This window comes from Schistocerca cancellata, chromosome 3 (genome assembly GCF_023864275.1).
Source record: "Schistocerca cancellata isolate TAMUIC-IGC-003103 chromosome 3, iqSchCanc2.1, whole genome shotgun sequence".
NCBI lineage: Eukaryota > Metazoa > Arthropoda > Insecta > Orthoptera > Acrididae > Schistocerca > Schistocerca cancellata.
Window position 1 is genome coordinate 651,203,759 of NC_064628.1, and position 22,991 is coordinate 651,226,749.

Below are 22,991 nucleotides of genomic sequence, written 5' to 3' on the forward strand. Positions count from 1 at the left end.
TTGGCGCTACGATATGTGTTTCGATAGCGTTATGTAAGAGAATTCTTTTTCAAAAGTCAGATTAATTATGAATTATCTTGGATCCACTATGAGTTAAACAAGACTGTCTAATTTAGCAGTTACACAATAGCCGACCCGGGTGGCCGAGCGGTTCTAGGCTGTTCAGTCTGGAACCGCCCGACCGCAACGGTCGCAGGTTCGAATCCTGCCTCGGTCATGGATGTGTGTGATGTCCTTAGGTTAGTTAGGTTTAAGTAGTTCTAAGTTCTAGGGGACTGGTGACCTCAGATGTTAAGTCCCATAGTGCTCAGAGCCATTTGAACCATTTTGTTAATAAAAATGTTATAGCTTAAGATGATTAAACTGATGAGGCAATTTCAAAATTTGTAGCCCAAAAACAAGGAAGAATTTTTGAGCTACATGCTAGTCACTCGTTACTCTAGAGATCTTCGGTCGCTAGTTCTGCTTTCTTAATGATCAGTAAAACTGTGTGTGTGTTTTTAATGCGTTTTTCTTATCCGTTTTCATCCATAGAAACTATTTGCGAAGTAGTTAACATTACACTTAGCCACGCATATGAAAAAAAATCCTACACACAAATGTTGTATTTTATACTTTTGTGAGGTTGGCAATTTGGGGGGGGGGGGGGGAGGTGGATGACAAATTAACAGTCTGTGCCAGGTACCAAACAATACTACCACTGCGTAAACGTCAGTCTGAATGGTCGTTGGAACTCCCATATAGAAACTATTGTGACCAAACACACAAGTCGCACGATGTCACTTCCACAACAGCTATAGCCGTAATAAGGCTGTTGTTCAGGCAGTCGGATACTGTAGTAGAGTGAGTCTGTCGGAGCGCGGTTCAGCCGTGTCCGAAGAGCTGGTAGTTTAGTGTAATTACGACGGTCCGGGCGCAAGTAAACCGTGACACAAAAGGAGCAGGTATTGGCCGCAGATTTCACAGATTTCTGGTTGGGCGCAGTTTTCATGGATTCGTCAAGATGAGTGACTTCACTATCAGCTGAGAGGCTAGTCGTTTTGGAACGTGACAGTGCGGGTCAGGAAGTTCGGAAGAAGTCGGATGAGAGGAGGAGGCAGGGGCGCCTGCCCGCAAGTGGGTCCACGAGGGTCCTCAGGGGCGCCCGCAGGCTGTAACGAGCTGTTGTTACTCCTCAAGGACCGCGGGGAATTGCCGTCTTCCGGATGGTGGCGGCGATGGCGGCGGCGCCCGAGCACGGCAGCTTCCCACAGACAATGGCCCACGTGACCACGCCCTCCACCTACGCGCGCCCCGTATTGTCTAACGGTAACGCGCTTCGGTTTGCACGCTCGTTCGTGCGATATATGCCATCGACTCTGAGCCCAAGCGAAGACTGAAAATGAAAAACTTGAGAGGCAACGTCACTTAAATATATTTCAAAAAAATTTTGTCGGAAAATATTACAAAATGGCGACACTGCAGCAATTCTCTCAAGGCACGTCGAATTTGAGGAGATCTTCGGCACCCAGTATAACTGGTGCCAGTTTGAATCTGGAGAAAAGAAAATAAATATATGTAATGTACATGCTTTTAGCTAGTGAACCACGTAGGCGATTTTAGAAATATTGATTTTTGTGCATTAGGTGAGTGTTTGAATAAAGTCGTTCAGTTTTCATAAAAAAGGGTCAGTTATCAATAAATATTTGTTAAATTAACTAATCGAAAATCCGCTAGGCGGTTAAGTTTGAAATGTTATTTCAAATTTGTGGTTAATTTTTCGAATAAAAAGACTGAAAATTGTTGGAGTTATGCTGCGTGCCGTTTCGAAAAATCATATCCCGAGAAAAAAGCGTTTGAAAATTTAAAATATGTTATGAACAAATGAAAACATTCTACGTTTAGAAAACTCATACCATTAATCTGCTACCTCAGGACAGGCCTGTTGTACTGTTGCCGTTGCGATCGAAATCATATCCATTAGTTTATTGTAGAACGACCGAAATATCTTCGTACATCCTTAGTTGAAATGGAGGACAGTGGGACGTCAGATGGTATAAATTTATATTAAAAATGAAGAAATTCGTCCAAGTTTTTAAAGTGTCGATTTTATTTTGGCAACTAGTTTCAACGTTGTAACAACGTCATCTTCAGGCTCAACACTTGTTGACGTCAACTGCGTGCGGCTGATACTAGAAGTCCAATAGACTAAAATATCGGTCATGGCAATTCCTTAAACGCATAAAACTTTACAATTCCCTTTAGCCCTGTTCCAAGCACACGCGCAGCTGGGATGTTTCGACGGTTGTCTTCATATTCGTTACGTATATACTTACTACTTGGAATAACAACTTCTGGGCAGTTTAGACACGCGATAATTATTGTGAAGGCTAAGCTTCGAGGAATTCGTCCTAGCAACGCCATGTCTGTATTGGATGTTCTACATTTCAAGTCTTGAGAAAAAAAATACAACAACAGAGAAAACGGCAAAGACATCTGTAGTCCCATACCTCAATCCGTAATTCACATCAAAATCTGGCCATTGTCTTTCAATTTCTTAGCAAAGGCGCTGAATCCTTGCGAACAGCTCTCACCTTCATATCTATTCTTTGGACGCTTTGATGACATACTGCTTCGACGCCGCGCTGCATACGTTGTTGTCGTACCGTCTCTACCCAAGTACACTCTCTTACCGGTCATTCGTACTTAAAATCAAAACTGTATACTATAAGTACACAAATAAACTATTAAAAGTCAATACTGCACACAAAAATCAACATTCTAAGCCAAAGAATCGTCTTTTTCGTACACGTACTGTCGCTTGCTGGCGCCAAGCTAATGTATTATTGTTCCCTGAAATGCCGCTGACTGTACACAGACACTACAAGAGATATCGAGCCGGCTCAGGTACGCCGTTCCGGGTCATCCGTAGAGCTACAGGAGGACTCATATTTCTGCCTCATATTTTAGAAGATTTAGGTCATCTACTTAGCCAATAAAAAATGAATTTATGAGAATTCTACAGTGGTGCTACCTCTTGATTATTATTAACTAAACTGGAATTCATTGGATACCCGTAGTGCATAAAGACCGTTGAATATTCAAATATAAAGAAGGACAGCAGTCAGTTGCAGAAACCGTAAATTATTACAGATCTAGATTTCGACTGTAACACAGTCATCATCGGTGCATAACAGAAGAGTCATATAGGCATAACATTTGACAATTAATACAAGCGTTTACAGGGCAGAAGCAAAACTCAATTGAACACGTTCCTGCTCTGTCGTGGTTATGCCTATATGACTCTTCGGGTAATGCACCGATGATGACTACGTTACAGTCGAAATCTAGATCTGCAATAAATTACGGATTTTGCGACTGACTGCTGTCCTTCTTTACATTTTATTTATTATTGTTCTGCGAATATCATCATGGTCCCTTTTGACTGAAAAATTATTTATTTACAAGATCCACTATTACAAATTCGGCCGTGTGGCCATTGTCGACTGGAATACTGCAAAATTGTGCTTTAGCATGTATCAGAACCTACACATGTGTACAATGCTTCGTCACAACCGAATGTTGGGTATTTAATGTTTCCGTTGTTGCCATCTTTTACATGAATTACATAAAACCACTGCTCGTATTCATCGTACACATGACAACTGCAGTAATTGACCAAATTTTTAGTTTTTGACACGTGCTAAAGCACACTTTTGCAGTATTGCACTTGATAATGGACACACGGCGGAAAGGCCAATAGTGAGTTTTATAGTCGAAGTGTGTTGTAGATCTGAGAAAGCGGCTAGGTATAAAATGTTTGAACGAGTAGGCCGTTGTTGCAAGGTCAACTTGTGATGAAGTACGCAAGGTTGGAAAATTTACAGCATGAAGTGGTTGCAACGCCGAAAACTCAGTAGAATAATGAAACCGACAAATTTCGTTTAATTTTACTCATTCATATACCTCTTGTGCTGCGTCTTTGGTACGACTGACTTTACGAATACGGATGACTCTGTGTGCTAATAACTAACTCCGTCCGAACAGGCCTTGGAAGACCCAACGGTACCGACCGGCCGCCGTGTCATCCTGAGCCCACCGGCGTAACTGGATGCGGATATGGAGGCGCATTTGGTCAGCACACCGCTCTCCCGGCCGTATGTCAGTTTACGAGACCGGAGACGCTACTTCTAAATCAAGTAGCTCCTCAGTTTGCCTCACAAGGGCTGAGTCCACTCTTATTGCCAATAGCGATCGGGAGACCGAATGATCACCCATCCAAGTGTTAGCCCAGCCCGACAGCGCTTAACTTCGGTGATCTGACGGGAACCGGTGTTATCACTGTATCCATAAAAATTCCATCGTTGTCTGGGAATATGAAGTTCATGAATAGCTGCAAATGGTCTCCAAATAGTTGAACATTACCATTTTCCGTCAGTTGTCGGTTCATTGGGACCAGAGGACCCAGTACATTCCATGTAGACACAGCCTACTCCATTATGGGGCCACCACCAGTTTCCACAGTGCCTTGTTGACAAATGGGGTCCATGGCTTCATGGGGCCTGCGTCACACTCGAATCCTAGCATCAGCTCTTACCAACTGAAATCGACACTCATCTGATCGCTCGTCTGCTGCCATAGCCCATTAAAGGAAGGTCAAATTTCGCCGCTCTTCCCTTACGGATACGGTTGTCGTACGTCCCACATTGATTTCTTCCGTTATTTCACGCAGTGTTGCTACTCTGTTAGCACTGACAACTCTACGCAAACACCCCTGCTCTCGGTCGGTAAGTGAAGGACGTCGATCACTACGTTGTTTGTAGTGAGAGGTAATGCCTGAAATTTGGTATTCTCGGCACACTATTGACACTGTGGATCTCTAAATATTGAATTCCTTAACGATTTCCAAAATGGAAGTGTCCCATGAGCGTAGCTGCAACTACCATTAGGCGTTCAAAGTCTGTTAATTTCCATCGTGTGGTCATAATCACGTCGGAAACCTTCTGACATGAATCACCTGGCTACAAATAACAGTTCCGTCAACGCACTGCCCTTTTAAACCTTGCGTACGCGCTACTACCGTCATCTGTATATGGGCATATTGCTATCCCATGACATTTGTTACCTCATTGTATATCTACGTCCATACTGTGCAAAACACTGTGTAGTATATGGCAGAGAGTATTTTCTATTCCATCACATATTAGGGTTTAGACCGGTTCCACTCACGTATGGAGCACGTGAAAAGCACTGCTTATTTTCCTCTGTGTGCGTAGTAATTGGTTTAATCTTATCCTCGCGATATACTGGGGTAATCGGGCTTCACGTGATACTTTGGGTGTATCTTCAATTTCTGTCACTTCAGGTTTTTCAGAATTCCTGAGACGCTCTTGCGTATGTCAAAGAAACCTGTGACCATTTTGTTCCCTTCTACGTACGAGTATGTGGCTTGGCTTGCGAGACAAATTTTCATATCTGATATTTAATGCAAAGGGTATGACCACACATTCCAGTTACATGATCGACGCAGCCATATTTCTTAAAGTAGGCGGTTCGCAGTAATACACTAATGGCCTCAGTGACTAACAGCAACAATATTGTAATTTTAATTTCTACATATACCATAGTTATCCAGATAGTTTTATTGAGACCATGAGCCTGGAGATTTCCTCCCTGGCGGTTTGTTTCGATTAATTGCTACTATCGATTGTGGGAAGATATTCGCACGGAAGACATTACAACGTAGTTCTCTTAGCCGTCCTAGAAACGAACAAGATGCACCAGTTATTTCACACTTCAAAAACGCTTCATCCCCTACCAGAACGCCACTCGCCCCCCCCCCCCGCCCCTCCCCCGCCTCCGATTTCACACTGAGTCACAGTTTCACTGATGATTTACGTGGTTGCTACGAACTATGGAAGGTCTCATTCTTTAAAATCGTTAATTTTTGTGACTGTACAGAGAATCGCATGTTCCACTAGAATATAACTAGCGGAGAAAGAGGGCCGTTGCGAGGCCGAATAGCGCAGTTTTGCCTGATACCAGCAATCTAGAGTTATCAGCTGCTTTTTTAAAGTTCTGAGGAACACTGTACATATTTTGTCCCTCCCTGTTGCTATCCTATTACGAAGTGATTACTGCTCATGAATTTTTGCTCATAGTTGACGCTAAAGTATCAACGTAACCCCAAATGTGGGTAGGAATGTCGTGTACTCTGTCTCCTTGAGAATTGTGTCTTTTCGCGTTTAGTTGTTTGGCTATTGAGGATTTGATTGCACGGCAGCTTGGGGAAGCAGTTCAAGAGAATCCTTAACTCGCCTTATGGTGTAGCAGACTAATCGTCGTTGCGCGCCGCTGTGACCGAGCGGTTCTGGGCGCTTCGGTCCGGAACCGCGCGACTGCTACGGTCGCAGGTTCGAATTCTGTCTCGGGCATGAATGTGTGTGATGTCCTTAGGTTAGTTAGGTTTACGTAGTTCTAAGTCTAGGAGACTGATGACCTCAGACTTTAAGTCCCATAGTGCTCAGTGCCATTTGAACCATTTTTTTGAACCAATCGTCGTTAACCCAGTGCGCGCATTCAATCCACAAGTGCCTCACACTCCCATCTCATTAGCTATCACATTACACTGTATGTGAAATAATACTATACCGAACAGTGAAAACATTACTACGAGGTTTAGCTTCAGGTTTAGGTTCTGCTCGACCAGGCAAATTCGAAACAGATGTGAACAGAACGACATTAACTGATGGACATTTCTATTGTTCTTCTACAGTAAACAAATAGTAATGCTCATTACTTAATAAAGAATGGTACCGAACTTCACTGCAGTGTGGTATCTTTCTTGTCAATGTTTTTTTTTTCCCCACATTGACTCCGTAGCGGAGAGTTTCTGTTCTCATTTCGAAGCCATCACACAGCTACCAACCGAAAAATTGGGCAATCACAGCGTGATGAGCGAACGATGCGTGTATAATGGGCTGGTGCCTGTTGCGGAAGAGGGGGGGGGGGGCAGGATAGGGACAAACACGTGACGCGGAAGAGGAAGTCCGGCTATCCACTGTGCAACCAGCCGTTCAGAATTTCTGGACCACGTATCAGGGAAAGAGCTGACGGCATTACCTAGCAATGAGCTGTTGGCATTTTTCCTTTGTATGTCCTGCGTTTTGGTTGTGGAGGAAAGTTAGAGGGTAGAAATTTAGAGGTAGATGAAGTCCTGTCTCTAGTAAGTAGGTTCAAGTCTTTACAGGTTGCAGTAGCTATGCAGAGATGAAGAAGCTTGCACATGATAGACTTGCGCGGAGAGCGGCGTTAAAACGGTCTTCGGACTGCAGACCTCAACGACTACAACGTCCTGTCAGCATTGGCGTCAATCCTGCTCCGCAGTAGCCCCAATTGGAGGATACATACGTGAAGTATGCATGCATGCCAACTGATGTGTAAAGGACGCTCGGATATCACTGGACGTCGAATCTGGGACTACCTCGAGTATGGATACAAGAGAGGCCGTTTTGCTCCTCCTTCTCTACATGTGCAGTGTGAAATGATAACTATCTTATGTATATAACAATGATTGTGTTTGCTATTTAAACGAAGCTTTCTTGCTGAAATTAGGAGATGAATAGACTGGTATCTTTTTGTGATACTAAAGCAATAAAAATAGGCCAGGTGCGAATGCGATTAGCGCACTGAGGGTTTCGTACAAATATATCTATGTATACAGTTCAATCATTCCGGGAATCGAGAATCTCTATTATTTATGCCTGTTATCGACATTGATAATGGTAGCATATCATTCCCAGGGATTCCAAGCCATTCCATAATGTTTTAATTTCAAGTATGATGTCGGATAACAAATTACAAAAGAATTTTTTTCCGCATGATACAATTACAGATTAACCATTTTCGGAAGTTTTTCCTTCATTTGTGCAGTGAAATCTTACTTCTTGGCAAATTTAATGATGCTAAGTACTTATATGATTTCATTAGTGAGATTGTATCAAAATATGTGACACAAAAAGCAATATCTTTTGATTGCATTGGCCTAGAAGATAACTTTCATTATATCACCAAGGTACAATAGGCCAATTTGAACTTGATACATAGAAGCGTTCCTCGGATAAATGGGTCTTGACAGACGGTCGGAAAGACAATACACTAATGGCCATTAAGATTGCTACACCAAGAAGAAATGCAGATGATAAACGGGTATTCATTGGACAAATATATTATACTAGAACTGACATGTGATTACATTTTCACGCAATTTGGGTGCAAAGATTCTGAGAAATCAGTACCCAGAAAAACCACCTCTGGCCGTAATAACCCGGAGTGGACGAGCGGTTAAAGGCGCTACTGTCTGGAACCGCACGACCGCTACGGTCGCAGGTTCGAATCCTGCATCGGGCATGGATGTGTGTGATGTCCTTAGGTTAGTTAGGTTTAAGTAGTTCTAAGTTCTAGGGGACTTATGACCACAGCAGTTGAGTCCCATAGTGCTCAGAGCCATTTGAACCATTTTTGAGCCGTAATAACGGCCATGATACAGCTGGGCATTGAGTCAAACAGAGCTTGGATGACGTGTACAGGTACAGCTGCCCATGTAGCTTCAACACGATACCACAGTTCATCAAGAGTAGTGACTGGCGTATTCTGACGAGCCAGTTGCTCGGCCACCATTGACCAGACGTTTTCAGTTGGTGAGAGATCTGGAGAATGTGCTGGCCAGGGCAGCAGTCGAACATTTTCTGTATCCAGAAAGGCCCGTATAGGACCTGCAACATGCGGTCGTGCATTATCCTGCTGAAATGTAGGGTTTCGCAGGGATCGAATGAAGGGTAGAGCCACAGGTCGTAACACATCTGAAATGTAACGTCCACTGTTCAAAGTGCCGTCAATGCGAACAAGAGGTGACCGAGACGTGTAACCAATGGCACCCTATACGATCACGCCGGGTGATACGCCAGTATGGCGATGACGAATACACGCTTCCAATGTGCGTTCACCGCGATGTCGCCAAATACGGATGCGACCATCATGATGCTGTAAACATAACCTGGATTCATCCGAAAAAATGACGTTTTGCCATTCGTGCACCCAGGTTCGTCGTTGAGTACACCATCGCAGGCGCTCCTGTCTGTGATGCAGCGTCAAGGGTAACCGCAGCCATGGTCTCCGAGCTGATAGTCCATGCCGCTGCAAACGTCGTCGAACTGTTCGTGCAGATGTTTGTTGTCCTACAAACGTCCCCATCTGTTGACTCAGGGATCGAGACTTGGCTGCACGATCCGTTACCGCCATGCGGATAAGATGCCTGTCATCTCTACTGCTAGTGGTACGAGGCCGTTGCGATCCGACCTCTATCAAAGTCGGAAACGTGATGGTACGCATTTCTCCTCCTTACGAGAGGCATCACAATAACGTTTCACCAGGCAACGCCGGTCAACTGCTATTTGTGTATGAGAAATCCTTTGGAAACTTGCCTCATGTCAGCACGTTGTAGGTGCCGCCACCGGCGCCAACCTTGTGTGAATGCTCTGAAAAGCTTATCATTTGCGTATCACAGCATCTTCTTCCTGTCGGTTAAATTTCGCGTCTGTGGCACGGCTTTCGTATGGTATAATTACTGATTCTCGACTGTCGGATTTTTTTTCCTTTAGTTGTTGTGTGCAACCATGCTCTTGCATAATTTCATGATTCTAGGTCAATGGGAGGTACCCTACAGGTCTTGATAAGTGAGTTTGCGAATATCAGAACTTGTGACGTAAATGGTCATATCTTTTGAATGCCTTGAATTAGAGTCTTACATTTACTGCAGCGCCAAGAGACCGTAGACTTTAATATGCGACATAAATTTCCACTTGATGCCTCTACCCGTTCCGGAGGAAAATGATTTTTACCAGTGAGACAACAGACAGACGGACGGACGGACAACAAAGTGATCCTGTAATGGTTCCGTTTCCACCGCTTGAGGTGCGCAACCTTAAAAATGATTGTTTTCTTTCGAAATGAGTCTTCTTTGTGCACTGGCTGAAATAGAAGACGAATAGCTAGTATCTTTTTGTGATACTAAAACAATGTAATATAATCTCTTTTCCTTTTTGGTGCATTAGTTCGTCATGTAACGATATATTCCGAAATAATTTTATCTCATTATCATCAAAGAATGTGTAAAATTTCCTGCGATTTCCAGATGTTAAGCAGCTTCCATTTGTTTATGTGAACGGCATCTAGCTGATTTTGTAATTACGAGTTGCATGATCCAAATTACTGCATTTGTTCTTGATAACAGTTTTAGTTGGCTTCACGTAATCTCCATGATCTAGATCTAGTGTAAGCTAGAACGGAATATTGGCCATACAACACTGAAGGGGGGAAAATGTTACATTAAATTTTACTGCTCCATGTTTTCTTCACAGGTAGTTCAAAATGGTTCAAATGGCTCCGAGGACTATGGGACTTAACATCTGAGGTCACCAGTCCCCTAGACTTAGAACTACTTAAACCTAACTAACCTAAGGACATCATACACATCCATGCCCGAAGCAGGATTCGAACCTGCGACCGTAGCAGCAGTGCAGTACCGGACTGAAGCGCCTACAACCGCTTGGCCACAACGACCGGCTTCACAGGAAGACATATTTAGTTTATGCACTGTTTAAAATTATAAAGCCTCCAGTGATATGTCACATACATAATAAGTACAAAGTGTCCTGTTTCCCGCTATATACTGACAATAGCACAGTGTCGGCAACAGTAAACTGGTCCCATTTGCAATTGTAAATTTTACAGGTTTAGTAAGCTAGGGTTAAAGACTTTCATCCTGTTTATTGTTGGTAATTCACGTGAAGTGTTCAAACCTCGCAGCTGCATAGTCTGTATATAGAGTACTGCTTCCGCGTGGCGAAGCTAAGTGGTCAGCAGCCGTTCCACATCACACACGACCCACGCGGCTCGGCCTTACACACCCTGGCGTGGGCGAGCACTCGTAGACTGTGATCCAACAGGTGCGCGGTTCCTCCCACTCGTCTGAGGAAAGCATTTAGCTGCATAACAAAGCAGCGTGAGGTGTAGAGGAAGTGCATCGAGCCTGCGTACACTCCAGTTTAGGAGTCTATGCCGCACCCGACTGAGATCAACATGGGCACAAAAGCCGCGCAGGTGGCTGAGTCATTTCGCGAAATACTAAAGGTCATCTTCGGTAATGTCCGTCTATGTGTGCGAAGTTTATTCGCCCTCTCTCTCGCACACCGCCGCTGAGTGTAGAACGGTCGGATCTGACACCATCCTGCAGGACTCAAGTACGACACTGCGAACAGATCTATTTACGATTGTCACACTTGACAATAATTATTTTCTTAAGTAATTAAAGCTGTCGTTACCCTGTATGTTGGTTTAAATACCACAGTGCTTCGGTTCTAGGCGCTTCAGTCTGGAACCGCGCGACCGCTACGGACCCAGGTTCGAATCCTGCCTCGGGCATATTCTTAGGTTAGTTAGGTTTAAGTAGTTCTAAGCTCTAGGGACTGATGACCTCAGATGTTAAGTCCCATAGTGCTCAGAGCCATTTGAACCCCAGTGCTTTACGAGGCACACCCCTGTTGCAGGTGGTATGACCTTCGTTCTTCCGATCTTTGAACTGACTCACCCAGCCAGTTATGGGAGGACCTTTAGTTTAATGTGTGTTCCGACACATTAAAAATAATTGTCAGAGGCGAAAGAAATGATAAGTGACAGAAGCAATCGAAAGACCATTTTAGGAGCGAATCCTGACTTAGATTTGCAGTTCTGGAATGTACCAACCTCTATTATTATAATTGTTATTATTATGACTATTACTAGGGGCGTTCAATAAGTAATAAAACACTTTTTTTCAGAAAGCAGGTTGGTTTTATACAGGATACTTTCCGTCCAATGCGACGGCATTAGACCACCTTACTGGTAGTGCCTGTATGGCTGCGTGGTACCACTCTACTGATCATCGGCGGAGTCAAAATCTTGCTGTGTCAATAACATCCCCATCATATACTTACTGCTTCCTGCGGAGTGCATGTTTCAGTGGCCCCAACAGATGGAAGTCGGAAGGCGCGAGATCCAGGCTGCAGGGTGGATAAGGAGAAACAATCCCCAATAGAAACGTCCAGCCGAGCAGTAAGGTGTTTGTTTGTGATCTGTCGATCACCTCGAACGAGTGTGTCCGCAGGTTACAGCATTGCAGGGGTCGCAGCTGTATGCGACCAGCCGCCATGAGGGAGGTCGGAACGGCTGGGCTCTGAGCACTATGCGACTTAACTTCTGCGGTCATCAGTCGCCTAGAACTTAGAAGTAATTAAACCTAACTAACCTAAGGACATTAAACACATCCATGCCCGAGGCAGCATTCGAACCTGCGAGCGTAGCTGTCGCTCGGCTCCAGACTGTAGCGCCTAGAACCGCACGGCCACACCGGCCGGCCAAATCGGAACGGTTTGCGCGATCATTTTGCGATGATGACAGACGGCTCGCCCAGCCACTCAGCGTGACTTTTTTAACTGTCTCCGTAGACATTCTGAAAGCGCCTGTAAATATCTGCTATACTCTGGTCTTCCGCCGATAGAAACGCAATGGCAACTCTGTAACACACCTCCGTTACAGACGCCACTTCGAAGCCTACGTTCAGCGCCGTGACCTGTCGGCACTTCATGAAACTTTACGGGCTGAAGCGGGAATATTCCAAAAAGTGCAACAACAAATTCTGTATTTTTTCAACCGGAGCTGGCCGAGAAAAAATGTGTTGCATTATTTACTGAACACACCCTCATATTGTTATTATTGTTATATTATCGTCATTACTATTATTGTCTTCATGACACCCAGCCTCCACTACGATCCTTCTTTGCGCTCACAAGTTTCGGCCTGGCATCGTTTTTATGTGCTTCTAAATTATCATTTATCCTAAATTTCTGTTTCCACTAAAACACATATCTTCTCTCTTCTAATTCTAGTTTTCCTGCCATTTAAGAGAAACCAAAAAACTGTAAAATGTAGACATTCACGGTCTGAAATGTCACATTTAATAAAATATTCGGTGGTCGGAAGTTAAACAGTTAAGTAGCACCGCGAATTGAGATGGAAGAGATATATCAGCTCCTCACGCTGGATCTGGGTTTACTTGTGCAGACCAGCTACACCGTATCCACTACAGAGTGCCGCCAAAACCTCGAGCAATTTTACCTGTACCATATTATTGCCACCTTCGGCAGGAAAATCTTCTACGGCTCCCCAAAATTCGCTGGTCGAAGACTTGAGTATGCAACCACAGAATCAAAGAAAGCCAAGTTCGACGAAGTATTGAAGCGATGTTTGATATATTCTTGTTTTGTGGTTTTTATTTATTTTACCTTTTTGTTATGGAGACTGCGTTTTCTAACAGTATGTAATGAGCCAGCCGCGGTGGTCTAGCGGTTCTGGCGCTGCAGTCCGGAACCGCGGGACTGCAACGGTTGCAGGTTCGAATCCTGCCTCGGGCGTGGGTGTGTGTGATGTCCTTAGGTTAGTTAGGTTTAAGTAGTTCGAAGTTCTAGGGGACTTATGACCTAAGATGTTGAGTCCCATAGTGCTCAGAGCCATTTGAACCATTTTTGAGTATGTAATGAATCTGTATTGTTTTCTTTATATTTACTGCTACATCCCTCTGCTTCACATTACAAATCAACGATTTTCAAATAAAATCTGAGTTAAACATTGATTTGTTCATATTTACTATAAATACTGCTTATTTTTAAGTAATCCCCGGACGACAATTATGTAAACAAAAATATTCCGTAGATTATGCAGTCCTGTACATATCCTCACTCAGTTTCTAGACTGTTTACCGCTATCAAGACGTTGACCATGTATGTAAAGAAAGCAATCGTTACGAGGTTACACCCGATAGGTAAGCAACACACCTAACGGGAGTACGACCTTAACTGACCAAAGCTACTAGGAAAGATATCTAGTCTACGATAGCCTACGATGGTTTTACAACTGTAACCACGGCACGTATTCAGATGCTTCCGCCTGGAAGAACCGCAGCATAGCGGCAGCGCAACACGAGATGCACAGAGTGCAGATGCACTCTCGCGGCCCCTGACGCACCGGGAGATCGACGTCAGCGCTTCCGCAGGCACCGTTATATGCCGCGAACGGCGCTATAAGCGGCAAGAGGCCGCCTCCAGTCTGCGGAAGGCGGCAGTAGGCGGCAGCCGGCGCAGCACAGCCTTCCAGGCAGGTCGCTCCGGAGGCGCGGGGGCAACGACCTGCCAATCTGGCCCGCTTGCTCCTTCCCTACGCACCTAAGTGGCGCCGAAGATCCGCGTAATCCTTCCTACCGTACACGGAGCCTCTTGTTGCCCTATCATCTGCATCTACTTACATACTCAGCAAACAACTGTGAGGTGCATGTCAGAGAGTACTTAGTACGGTACCACAAGTCAGGGTTTCTCCTCGTTCCAGACTCTTACGGATCATGCCAAGAACGACTGTTGAAATGCTTCTCTGCTTGCTGTAATGAGGCTTAAGAATATCTCTCAATACTGACTGTTGAATGCAAGTAGGTTTTCACGAGGTATTTGGAGTCCATCTTCAAGCACCTACCATTTCAGATCCTTCAGCATTTCCCTGTCGCTCTCACTTGAGTGGCACAAAATCAGTTAGTTAGTTGCATGGTCCATGGATCATTTGAACGATTTCTTTTTTGTTGAAATGATGTGGAACGACTCAGTTTACAGGTATTCATTATACATGATTAGTGTTAGCATTAATGGGCAATAGCCTTGCCGCAGTGGTAACAGCGGTTCCCGTCACATCACTGAAGTTAAGCGCTGTCGGGCTGGGCTAGCACTTGGATGGGTGACCGTCCGGTCTGCCGAGAGCTGTTGGCAAGCGGGGTGCACTCAGCCCTTGTGAGGCAAACTGAGGAGCTGCTTGACTGAGAAGTAACGGCTCCGGTCACGAAAACTGACAACGGTCGGGAGAGCGGTGTGCTGACCACATGAGAGGATGACACGGTGGCCGATCGCTACCTGTACGGGCGGAGTTTAGTTTATTTTAGTTAACATTAAGGATGACATTGTACTTCAGTGCTACTCATGCCGCTGCACTTAAAGACAAGTTTTTTATTTTTTTCATAGGCTATGAATTTTTAAATACACGTTGTCCAAGAGAAATGATTTTAGGTTAGATTTAACACTTGTTTTGATTCTTCGCAGACGTTTAATGGTATTGGGGAATGGCCAAAAATTTTTATTTCTGCTGCGTTGTAGTCCCTTCTGGGTCAGACACCTTTAATAATGCGTTATGAAGGTCATATTTTTCTCTCATGTAAGCATTAGTCCTATTTCGTATGGGTCCAACAACCTTGGGGAATATTATCAAACCAGCTGAAGAAACTAGCATTTTCCGGGTATTTATTTCTAGCTGTGTCCAAGACTCCGGAAGGGTGAAATTTGTGTTCGACTTAAAAGCGTTCTTTGTATACAATGTTTGAAGTAGTATGCTTTGGGACATGAACCAAGAGCCTGTTTACTTCACTAACAAGGGACAGTCACGTAAAATTTGCCATGCGAGGAGCAACTAACACTAAGGTCCACGCCCGCAGCTCGCGGCGTCCGGCCTTTTGCTTTGTTTACCGTCACGGCATAACATAGGCGCACTGGGAATTAAGACAACGTAGCCCACAGCCTTTCAGCCGTTCTGGTTTATTCAGAGATACTCGACCGTTCTCCAGGCATATTTATTCGTAAACAAAACGAAATCAAAATGTAATAATTAGGCATTCAAATCACAAAGCAAACTCAATAAATTTGCTTTTTTCTTCAATAATTGTAAATAAAACCACTCGAAGGGAGCAAAGCAATGTCGTCAAGTTTTTGGTGTAAGTAGAGAACTAAGATAATCCCTCTATCCTAGCCAAGGGGTGTTAGTTTATATTCATTAATTAAAAGATGTGGAACTTTATTCTGCCGCTGAAGTAAATTTCTAAAATACTTCGTTCACTGATACAATACAAACGTGGCTAGGAAAGAACTCAAATATAAATAAAACCCATCCAAAGAAGCAAAGCAGTGTTGTTAAACTTTTAATTCACAAAATGAAATGAGTAAATCCGTAAACCCAATCCAATTAAATTTTCTGTTAGACTGCATCCGTAAAGATAAGGTTGCGGCACTTAATTCTGTCGCTGACGTAAACTTCCCAAAATACGTCTATCATTGAGTTTAAAAAACTAGCTGCGCCATCATTGCTTCCTTGGCGTATTAAAAAATAGCAGCGCCATCTGCTGGTTCTTCAGTGTACTGCGCCGTGATAATCGTGTCACTAAGGTAAACATCCGAACTACTAAGCTGAGCAGACGATTTTAGATAAAACATATATGGATTACCATCCTACTGCATGGACTTGGGACTTCAGCTGGAAAAATATATGAGAAAAAGTACCACCACTGGTGTATCTTGAGAACGAATTTATTGCCTCACCGAAACTAGTCATGTGAGTCAATTAAGACACTCTCAAGATACAGCTGTGGTGGTACTTTTCTCTTGTATTAAATTACGATATTTTTCCGCGTTTCGATTTTGGCCATGCCGCCGCCGTCACCCCCCGCGCACCTTCTCCAGTTTGCCGATGACACCGCCTTCCTTGCCCTTGCCCCCACCCTGCAGCGCTCCCAACACCTTCTCCAATCCCATTTTGACCAGTTCACCGCTTGGTGCAACCAGTGGTTGCTCAAGGTCAATCCCTCCAAAACCCAGGCGATCATTGTAGGCAAAACCACCCCTTCCTTCCGCCTCCTTGATTTCTATCTCACCGTCTATGGCCGTCCTATCGCCCTCACTCCCACCCTTAAGTACCTTGGCGTCACCCTCGACCGTCGCCTGTCCTGGACTCCCCATCTCCGGACAATCCAAGCCAAGGCACGCTCCCGACTCCGTCTCCTCAAGCTCCTTTCCGGCCGTACGTGGGGTCTGGACCCCTCCACCATCCTCCACACCTATAAATCCCTCATCCGCCCTATCCTTTGCTACGCCCATTCGGCCTGGATCTCCGCTCCCCTACCTTTTATAAATCCCTACAAATCCTTGAACGCCATGCTCTCCGCCTCGCCTATCGCATTCGTCTCCCCTCCCCCACGCAGATCCTGTATGATCTCATCCCCTTCCCCCACCTCCTCCTTTTCCTTGAAAGGATACGGATCCTGTACACCTCCCGCAAACTCGATCCTCCTCATCCGCTTGTCTCACCCATCCTCTCCCACCCCGCCCGCTGCCGCGCCTGTCTTCCCATGTCCCACCCGGTCTCCATCTCTCCACCCTCCTTACCCTCTCCCAAGGTGGCTTCCGCCAGCTCCCTCTCCCTAATGATGTCCTCCTCCCCTCCGTCTACCCCTCCTATCAACTTTGATTATCCCCCCCCACTTCGTCCTTTCCTTTGGGCACCCTCCCTCCCTTCTCTCTCCGTTTCCCCCCATCCCCCTTCGTCCATCCCTCTTCCCCTGGGCTTCCCCTCCTCCCTCCTCCCTTCTCCCTATCTCCTCTGCCCATGGCGTCTCTGCTCTCCCCTCTCCCTCTTCCTCCACCCCTCCTCCTCTCTTGGCAGGTCCCCGGACTCGCACACGCTCCGTGGACTTTCGCGCGCCGGAGATCATCGCCATCAGTGTCTCGTGTGTGTCGTCGTGTTTAGTGTTTAGTGTTCACCGTCGCACTCCATCGTTCAGCTGTGCCATCGCCATCTTCAGTGTTTGTGCGTCGTATCAACAGTTGGCAGTGTGGATTATCGTCGAGTGTGAACGGCTCCGTGTTTGTCTTTATGTGTCTACTGTTTTATTGCCCACCGTTCTGTAACTTATGTGTCTTCTCACTGTTTTTTCTCATTGTGTATTCTATGGCTGAAGAGCAGCGTAGAGTGCTGCTGACAGCCTGCCTGTTGTACAGGTTTTAAAATAACAATAAAGAAAAAAAATTCGATTTTTATCAAATGAAGCCTGTATGTTACATCAAACTACGCTCGAGTTACCTGTGAAAACAACGTGAACATTCATCTAGTAGTTTTGGAGCTTAGCGTGTTCAGGCAAGACGACGGTTTTACAACTTTATTATTAGTACAGATATAGCTGGGACGAAGGCCTACAAATGATTTATAAACGAGAAGGAAGGAAAATTAGGGTTTAACGTCGCGTCAACAGCGCAGTCATTAGAGACGGAACACAAGCTCGAATTACGAAATGGTTGAGTAGGCCGTGCCGTTATCGAAGGAACTATCCCGGCACTTGCATGGAGCGATTTCAGGAAATCAAGGAAAACTTAACTCTTGCTGGCCGGACGGGGATTTAAGCCCTCGTCGTCCCGAATGCGAGTCCAGTATACAGACAACTGCGGCACATCGCTCGGTGATTTATAAGCACTCTCCTTTGTAGATCGACTCCATTTTCCCATTATTCTGCCAATGAGCTTATGTCTGGCTCTTACATCACCTACGATTGACCGTAAGTGAGCACTCAATTTTGCATCCCTATAAACTGTTACTCCCTGATATATGTATGCGTTGACTGATTCCATTGTGACATGTCAATACTGTAATCGTAGAATACCACTTTTCTACGTTCTGTGAAGTGCACAGATTTACATTTCTAAACATTTCAAGCAATTGAAATCTTATGAAGACTTGAGGATATTGTGCAGCTTTTTATTTAGATAGCAGTTCAATATTGATAACTGATCAACTGCAAAAACTGTAATGTTTCTATTAATACTGTCTGCTAGGTTATTAATATATATCTTGAACAATCAACACATTTTCCTGGGATACAAGTTACTTCTGTTTCTGTCGATGACTCTACATCCAAGATAATATCCTGCTTGCTCTCTACAAAGCAATCCCCCACCTAGCCTCATGACGCAATGCCACCATATACTAATGCAACATAATAAAGAAAACAGAAGCCGATGGGAACATACGTGCACACAAAGAGCCCATTGCCCACCAAATGCTTCTCGTATTTAAGAGACCTTATTTATTTATTTATTTCAAGCAAGGCTGATGATGACTTCTCCGTTTAGCGCCCTAAACTACTAATGATCACCATCTCATTTAAGTACTGAATCAACACGTAACAGGAAACTGTTATTATGTTGCAGCAGAATTTGAACTTGGTGGCATCACATTATGGTTCAAATAGTTCTGAGCACTATGGGACTTAACATCTGAGGTCATCGAGCCCCTAGAACTTAGAACTACTTAAACCTAACTAAACTAAGGACATCACACACATCCATGCCCGAGGCAGGATTCGAACCTGTGACCGTAGCGGTCGCGCGGTTCCAGACTGAAGCGCCTAGAACCGCTCACATCATGATGGTAGGCATAGAGCTATTCTGATGCGCGACCAGGCACTTACCAAGCTTCCAGCCACTTGTTACTTAATGATATTGGAATAGGCAACCAGTGGTGAAAATTAAGGCATTTGCTTAACGGCAACTAAGTGTAAATTAGCATCCTCAGCTCTCATTTTGGCAACGGATGTAAATGCTGTTCCACTTGCCTTGGTGTAACACACCTCTTAGAATACTACTAGTCGTAGGAAAGCCACTTGACATCAAAGGATTATTGTAAACAGTTCGAAGATACTATCTTCTTGTGATGCATCCTGTAGTGCCGACTATCCATTGTGGTGTTGTCACTGCGTATTACCAGAATATTAGCCTTCAAAGCCTATTTGAAATTTCAGTGTGTACGTAAAGAGCGTTTTGTTAGTACAGATTATTAGCGGAAAGATGCGAAATACGAGTAGAACGTCGGCAGTGAGAAGAACCTGAACAGGGATGATGCCACGACAGAGCGGGTGGCATATCGCATCTCCCAGTCAACGAAATACGCAGCGTTTATTTCTATCAAGGACACTTTGAAACACCGTGCTGAGAGACAGCATACATTCGTTCTCGATTACATAAAAATCAGATCCTGGTTAAGCGTAATTTCATTAGATTTAGCTTCCCTGGTATTGGTCGTCAATGGCAAATATTCGTAAGTATTTTCTGTACCTATATGGATATTAAGACATTTGCCGCAGGCAAATGCAGCTGGTAATAAACTGGGCTCTTGTAGACTTTGTTATCTTTGAAGCTTGACACAAAACCGCTGAGCGCATCCGTAAGTCCTACTGTCATCCAGCGTACTGTGTGTGTGTGTGTGTGTGTGTGTGAGTGAGTGAGTGAGCAGTTTATAATTCGTCCTAATGTGTGTGTGTGTGTGTGTGTGTGTGTGTGTGTGTGAGTGAGCAGTTCATCATTCGGCCTAATGTGTTTGTGTGTGCGTGTGTGTGCGTGTGTGTGTGTGTGTGTGTGTTTGTGTGAATTTTCAAAGGAAGCATTGGTATCAGAGAGCCGTGAGGCGCGTCGAGATAGTCCGTGCAGTTGCGATAACGCTGGGTCTCGGATGGCGCAGTGGTTACCACACCTTCCTAGTAAGCAGAAGATATCGGTTTCGACTCCTGGTCCAGTGCACATTTTAGATCGTCGCCGCTGATTCCGCTTAATGTCGCGCTGCAGCTGATGGCAGTCATCCCCTTTCGATTTACATATAGCATTTACAGAATGTTATTGTCCACAAACCATTGCCTCACAGATGCTGTTTTATGACAGGGTGCATATTGATAGAAACAGTCAGCCTATCCGAACTGTTCCTTAACTGTATGCGTTACTCATTGTTACAGAATATATTCATATACTTCCGTATGTTTTCTCAAGCGCCGTAAAGTGACCACCTCTAACTACAAAAAACGCCCCCACACCGTAACAAAACTTCCTCACCGCACGGAATGACCGCGCGGTTTGAGGCGCCATGTCACGGATTGCGCGGCCCCTCCCGCCGGACGTTCGAGTCCTCCCTCGGGCATTGCTGTGTGTGTGTTGGTCTCAGCGTAAGTTAGTGTAAGTCGTGTGTAAGTCTACGGACCGATGACCTCAGCAGTTTGGTCCCTTAGGATGGTTCAAATGGCTCTGAACACTATGGGACTTAACATCTGAGGTCATCAGTCCCCTGGAACTTAGAACTACTTAATTCTAACCAACCTATGGACATCACACACATCCATGCCCGAGGCAGGATTCGAACCTGCGCCCGTAGCGGTCGCGCGGTTCCAGACTGAAGCGCCTAGAACCGCTCGGCCACACCGGCCGGCGGTCCCTTTGGACTTCACAGACATTTGAACATTTTTGAAAACTTCCTCCGTATTTCGCAGTTGGTGCTCAGAGTCGAGATAGGCAATGTTCTCCGGGCATTCGCCAAATCCACACTTCTATTGCACCGCCATAGTTCGATTACTGGTAGGACTTCAAAACTCACGCGTGATTCCTTCCACTGATATCTTGCGATATCATTCAGCGAACCTCCTCAGTTCTCGCGGTCGCTGCGCGCTAGTATACAAGAGATCTTCCTGGTCTCGGTTTGGATTCGGTTGTTCCTTCGCGTTCCCATTTCAGAAAGACATAACCAACATTAGACTTAACCAGCATTAATGAGGTTTAAATGTCCCTAATCGATATGTCATCCAGGCGACATCCAATGATTAACCCTCGTTGTGAGTCACTAAGTTTTCCTGACGGTCCCTAAGCTTACGCACTACTTAATCTAAATTAAACTGACTTACACTAAGGACAACACACACACCCTTGCCCGAGCGAAGACTCGAACCTCCGACGGGGAGAGCCACGCGGACCGTGACAAGGCGCCCAAGACCGCGCGGCAGTGATTGAGGCCCCTTAGCCAAATCTTTAGGCCTAGTAAAATACAGCTGTCCACTACCCAAAGGTTGGATTGTACACTGCTGTACGTTATTAGGTATGATTTGATAGGAGATGTTATGCACTTGACTCCTCCAACTTTGATATGCGTACCCAGCCTATTACTGAGGGGACACGGTGTTAAAGATGGATAATTAACCACGGTGCAGTTTGGAATTCTTTACACCGAAAAATCAAGGTCAATTTTTATCGAAATTGTGTGGAACGAGTCAGTTTGAGGTGACCGACGGGAAATCGTAGGACCAAATGAGATGTGAACCCCGGACTTTTGAATTTGTACTATGAGACTTATCCACGGAGCGACGGAATCTGTTAGTTGAACTAAAAGAGTTAATAAGAAATAACTTGTTCTGTTATGCCGAGCAGCAGATTGGGCTGATCATACTTCGCTTTCAGTTCGGATTCACACGGATTTTTCCTGTATTTATTTCACATGAATATTTAGATGATCCTGGCACTGTTTCCGTTTTCTGTTACTACGCAACGATAACAACTTTGTTTCTTGTTCTGTTGCAGGAAGCGAATGACTGACTACGTAACAAAGCTGAAGACATTCCTCAGACTTTCAACTAACTGTGAGTATACGTTCAAACAATTTAGCCTTAATTATTTTTGCTTAACTTTTCAACGAAATTACATCCAAACTCGTGGAAAATCGGCAATGCGCGCCCAGTAGATACTTTAGTACTTTCTGATTCATTTGAGATAAAATAATGAGGTAGCTGGGAAGCTACCATGGAGATCAATGGAGTTTTAGAAAGAGCCTGCACCAGCCGAAACGGTTTCTCGGTCCTCGTTGTCGGTCAACTCAACCTCAGTCCACAAAAGGCATCGGCTGGTGCTGCTAAGCTCTTTGATGACGGCTGAGAAGAACGGCACTTCGAAGGTGATAGTTTGCAGCTTTTACTGGAGTCAATCGAATTTTTTGTGGAACTTCCTATTCCATGAAGGAATAACTACAAAAAATGAAATTGAGTCTCTTATTGTCTAATTTAAAGAAATGATTAAATATCATAGTTATAAAACAATAAAACTTGCCCAAAAGCAGTATCACGGACACGTGTTGTGGTAGTTTATTCTCATCGTGAAATCTAACTAGCCAGGTTTTGAATGTATCTGGGAGAAACCACTATCCCTGGATAAGTGCAAAGGACAAAAAAAAAATCATCATCAGCAGATAAAGTTTTACACTGC

The 22,991-nt window shown here is 44.6% G+C and overlaps 1 protein-coding gene across 1 annotated transcript in view; it reads left to right on the forward strand.

Moving 5' to 3' along the window:
• The window catches only part of LOC126175608 (uncharacterized), a 331,979-nt gene that overhangs the window by 136,655 nt on the left and 172,333 nt on the right, over window positions 1-22,991 (forward strand). The window contains exon 2 of the mRNA XM_049922489.1: window positions 22,314-22,372. The gene's annotated coding sequence lies outside the window, so the exon portion shown is untranslated. The remainder of the gene's footprint in view (window positions 1-22,313; window positions 22,373-22,991) is intronic.